Here is a 6,000-nt window from a genome sequence, read left to right as displayed (position 1 = left end):
TGGTCGAGTGCTCCGTAATCAATCATTGATAGGCTATCATTCCTTTGGCTACACCCCTTCTACTACGCGTATCTCAGGAGCGTAGAGACACAGCCTATCCCAGTCACGGCGTATAGCAGTTTATAAATAAGGGTAAATCTCAGAACAGTGCGAGATACTTGCCCCGATTCAACGAATCGCTTAATATGTGAATTATACGGCACATATGCATAAACGTTCTTTATAACCAATTTACCCTTTTATATTTCGGGTTATTTAGAATTTTGCATATTACACATTTTAGCTGTCAGTTGTGGGTATTTGTTTTTGTTTTCATGTTCGTTGTAATTTCAAACACAATGTTTGGCCTGTAAACTAAATCCCCCATGTTCCTCAGAACTCTATTCCCATTGCAAGGCAGTGTGCAGTTCCACTGCACGTTCCTCGTCAACACTTGATTACATGTGAATTGGAACTGAACTCATTTCAGTTCAATTTGTGCTTAAACGTAACAATTTTCGGACTCTGTTTATTGTTCCAGTGCACCAAGGATGATGTGGTTTCGCAAATGATGAAATTGTTTATTTTGGTAGAAAGGCTGTGAGTCTGAGGTATGTCAAAAGTGTAAGAGGTAAGAAAGGTGTCAATACTGTAAAAATAAAAATAAAAGTCAGCTTAGCAAAAATAAATAAATAAATAAATATAAGCAGCAGAGCAAAAAAGATCAGACCGCAGACAAAACTACTGGTTTTAGTTTCACAGCACTAATACTTGGCTGATGTCCATCACTCGTGAAAGGGTAGCGCTCCATCTACAAAAACGGAGATTACATCCACACCTGTTGTTGATTTCTTATAGTCAGGTCAAAGGAATTCTGGGAAAAAGGACTGAAATTCTTCCAGAGGACCACCAGGAACACATGTGTTGTGCTGTCTGATTGATAGTATCTTGGCCCAATGTTTGCGCAAGACTGTGGAAGCCCCGTAGACACACATACTCCTGTTTGGCCACACCGTCCACATAGAGAAGAGGTGCAGATGTTGCTTGTGCCGATGCAGCTGATCTGTTATTCCGTTGCTAGGATAATAACACATCAGAAGTGGCTTCTCTTACTAGCAGGTCATTCCTGAGTCTGTGTTTGGACTGAGGCTATGAAAGTCCGAGAGAATCACACACTACCTCTGTCAAAGTACGAGAGAGAAATGAGACACATAAAACTATGTCTGCTATATAAAGGTTTTCCACATTCATAATAGTACTGGTAAAGCATATTTTGCAGCGCAGTATCTGCATTGTAATATTGGACTGAGGCTAGCAGAGAGAGCAGAGCCATGGATCACATGTGCCAGTGAAGGAACTACATGGGATCACATGTCAATCAGCATAATCATCACTGCCATGCTCATCATTGCTCTGGTAAAGTGGGTGGGCCTTAGCAAAGCTCTCACAGGAAATCCTCCCTACCGGTTTTCCCTGAACATCCTCCATCTGGGTGAATGTAACAGTTACAAAAAGGTGTTATTTAAAAGCACAGAATTTAAGCTTTTCTGAAGCAGACAGTCTGGCTGAAAGGGTGTGGGGGAGATTTTCAAATTCAGTTTTTGTTCACTGCCTTTTGGTTGTAACGGAAGCCACACCCTACAAAATCTTATAGCGGTCCAGCTGAAAGAAGGCTGTGGGCTTTAATAATCAGGAATGGCCTTTTGTTGAACTGGTGCTAAGCCACAGCATGTTCTGAAGAACAATAACCAATGCATTTACAGCTTTGTGAGTCTGAAACTTACAGTTAGAAACCTTTCATTCCACTTCTGAGTTTAATCAACGTTTCCTTTCTTGTTTTGAAGAAAAACAAAATAATAACTAACATGCATGCACGTGCACCCCCCCACACACACGGGTGCACACATGATGTGTGTATTTGAGGTGGATAATTAAATTAACTTTTATTAGTTTATTAGTGCTATTCCTCATTGACACACAGCAGTGATCACAATGACAAATTTACTCAACTTGAATCACCGATAAGCACTTAAATGCAAGTATCTTGAGCTATTTATTCTGGTTTTAAAGAGGGACAAAACCTATGCAAATCATCTACAAAGAACAAACATTTTTTGCTAGAACTAAGTCTCGTAAACATATTAATTAATTATTATTATTATTTATATATTATTAATTTTGTCATCATATCAATTTGCATATAATGACTTGCAACACTAATAGATATATTTTATCACCTGATATTTTGTTGTCTGTCATGTTGTGTCCTTTCATGTTGGGTCACATGCTGTGTGACTGGTATTACTTTAAAAAAAGAGAGACAAAACACTTAATAGGGAACAGTGGTCTTAAAACAATTCTTAATAAAATTCAGCTGAAGTGTCTGCCTTGGCTGTCAGGCTTGGATACATTTCCTTAGTTATGCTTCTTAAACAAGGAGAATCACACAACAGTTAGGAAATATCAACCAAACAACTAATGAAGGGGAAAAGCAGCCCTAATCAAAAAAGCTTTAAGATTACATCTACAACAGCTTTCATTCATTTAGTGTTAAGTAATGCTTGAAAAGTAAACTATTCTGGGAGAAAATGATACTGGATTCACTGAAGCCACAAGCACACTGTACCACATGCAGTCATCTCCACAGCTGGATCTCCTCGCAATCCATATGCAATATTTCATATTCCATAAGCCATATGCCTATGCCTCTCTCGCGTTAATTGCGTTTCATTCTCCACATTCCATCCATCTTAATGTGTACAATGGCGAAGCAATCACTTACATTCAATGTCAATTAACTGGGTTCACAACAGTGCTGGCGCTACGGAGTAGCTTTTTTGTGTGTTAATTGCGGTTGTGTGAAGCTGGCTGGAATTCACTTTTGGCTACTACAAACAGGGCAGTGTTTCAGAAGCGCGACGGGCAGTAAGGGTTCGAAATGAATGTTCTGAGAAGAGCTAAGGGTTTTCAGATGAAGTCGGGAACCTTTGTTTTCCCTGGCAGTGGCCTGAGGATTACAGAAGAGAGCTCAGACTGGGCAGATTTCACGGGCTCTTTACTGCCTGTGTATAAGGGCAGCAGAGTCAACTCCTCTGTTAAACATTGACATTACTTTTTTTTTTAGCTTTTCGGTACAAATCTCTCTAATTGAAAAAGGAGCACATGAACCTCCCAACATGTTACACAGATTCTATAAAGTATGTGTGAATTGTAATTTTAAAATTATAAACAAAACATAAAACAAAGAGCATCATCAGCATACTCTAGTCAGGAAAATGGTGAGCGTTGTTGGGCTGAATGGCCTGTTCTCATCATTATATAATGTTATGTTATGTTAATTTGGAACTTCAGCAAACTATATGCATGAGACTGATTATTCAGACAGTGACATCATAATGACATTTATCACATAATTTATTCTGTTACATTTGTTACATCATAATCTGTATAATGAGTTTCACTTTTGAGTTTTGAGTCAGAATGAAAGCACACATACATGCACACGCGCGCACACACGCGCACACACACCACATCATTCTGAAAAGACTAGAGCTGGGAGCTGGTGTCCTACATGCTTACAGAAATGGCCTTGTCCCTTTGAGACATTTGTGCTGTTTGGTACAGACCTGCTGACCTTTTCTCATAAATCTCTACGGTGGTCCTGCTGGGTTATGGCTGAATAGTGACTAATCACCCTCCTCACAGATATTGCCCTTTCAAGTTTCAGCTGGTCAGATATTAGCTTTTGAACAGAGTGATGGCCTATTAAAGGCTAATTAGACTCAATACTCAAGTAGACTGAGGAAACAGCAGACAGGAGACATGGGCCATCCTTCACACCCACTTCACCGGCCTTTTTGACACAGTCATTAGTAAACTGCAACCTCTGAGCCCATTCAAAGGAAAGCGGGTCTTCTGTGATTATGGTGTCAGTAGGTCTCAACAGTGCGTCCTCTGTGCTCAGATTTGAAAAGAACATTCACTTTATAGCATTTTTTGGCTAATGATTTGAATGTTTGTCTTGCTGTTCCCTAATTACTCACTAAACTAAAGAAACTTTTGGACTATGTTTATTAAACATTTAATTTATTATGTATTTGTGAAGCCACATGTATATGGCATGGTAGCAAGTTGATATGTTTCACATGATTTTCCCCTGCATCTAAATAGAACCATTTACTGAGGTATTTTGCTTAATAAAATAATAGTAATAGTATATAGAGCTTCTTATTTGTATTTTCTAAAGAACTGTGAACTCCTTGCTAGTTGAAATTTCTGAACTATTTTTATTTATTTATTAGTAGCTCCCACTTAGTAGCTACACACTTACTCAAAGCATTTCACTACAGCGAATGAAAGATATTGTCCTCGGCAAGACAAGTCGTTTTTAGGAAAACTGCTTTTCTCCGTGAGATGAGACGTGATTTACGGAGCCGGGCGCCGAAGGAGACATAATGGGCCAATTGTGCGGCAAACATGTTCACCGGCTTCACGTGCCAGTACCCGGTTACCCCTCAGGCGGTCCACACAAAAGCACCTTAAGTTGTAAATGCTGTGACCGCTGCGTTAGTCAATTAATGCCCAGATCAAGCTGTGACTGAAACAATGGGGCCCTCTCACTGGTCAACGAGATGCAGGACGCTGACCGCAGTGGTTGTGCCCTGGCTTGTGACCCAGACCTGGGGCAGGTAGCAGAGATGAGCCTGTTCTTAGCTGACTGAGATAAATGGGACTCCCTTTGTCTGCCCGTAGGGCTTAACTGGGGTGACACAGATTATACTTCACTAAATTTTTGCGGACAAGTTTGTTTGGGGGACATGAAGCTCTTTTTGATTTAAAAAATCAAAGCCTTTTTGTAGGCTATGAAGCAGTATAAAATAGAGCAGCACATCTGTACACCAAATTGTGTATGAAATTGTGACAGCAAACGCAAAGCAAAATAGAAACCTGCGACAGGAAGGGTGATGGTAGGGGTCTGATTACACAGCTGTCCACTGTTGGTGTGCATGCGACTGGAGAAATGGCTGCCTGTGCAGAAGAGGAGCTGCAAACAGAGAATAACTGCAGGTCCTGGAACTGAGCCTTGAGGAACAAAAATGGAAGCAAAATAAACCAAGCAAGAGGCACAATCACTGCTGTGATTTCATTCTGCAGCAAGGTCAGGGAGAGCTGAGAAAGAGCAAAAGGAAGAAAGACGAAAATGGGGAGGTGAAATCAGAAAGCACAGGGAACTAATGATCAGTGTGCAGAGCTGGCTGCTGGTATTAAATGGTCAAGCTGGCTGTTTTGGGCCACAACCACACAATTCAGGTTGTAAATGTGTGTGCTTTGAAAAAACATTTTAACTGTGCAGTATTCACAGGGTGTGAACAGCACGATGATATTGCTCTCGCACCAGTTTCCCGATCCGTAGTGATCTGTATATTCGCTAGAACAGTGAGGCACACTTTCAGTAGCTCTCCATCACAGGAGATCATTAAAAGTGTGAGAGTCATAACTGAATTTGTCTTAGGAGTCTTAACATGTGTACCAGTGTAGCGGATGTGAAATATCAGATGTCTAGTCCATACTGCACTCATGGAGACTACTTTCGTTGCTATGCAGACAAATGGCCGGATGGTGTAAACAGATGTATAAATGGCTGCATTGGATCAAAATCTTTTCACACAGTGTCTATACCTTCAAGGTCAAATGGCCCAATAGTGTCCTTTGGGCAACACTAATACAACACATTCCGTCCACAACTCTCCATTTCTTGTTTTTTTTTTCTTCTTTATCACACGCTCACATGAAAATTGTATCACGCCAGTTTTGTCACAGACCAGGGTCCACATGGTTCACTCTTAAGCTTCAGCTGTGTAGCCACGGTGTCACAGCCTTGCTAGTCTACTGCAGTTGGTGCTGGCCATCTGACACCTGAGCTGAACAGAGCAGTCGCTGATAAACGGTAAGGCTGGGGATAGGCTACCTGCAGAAAACCGGTTTCTGATTACCTACAAGCCAGATTGATTGTATCTAACA

Source organism: Anguilla rostrata, chromosome 15 (assembly GCF_018555375.3).
Source record: "Anguilla rostrata isolate EN2019 chromosome 15, ASM1855537v3, whole genome shotgun sequence".
Taxonomy (NCBI): Eukaryota; Metazoa; Chordata; class Actinopteri; order Anguilliformes; family Anguillidae; genus Anguilla; species Anguilla rostrata.
The sequence above is the reverse complement of the archived record's forward strand: the minus strand, read 5'-3'. Positions refer to the sequence as shown.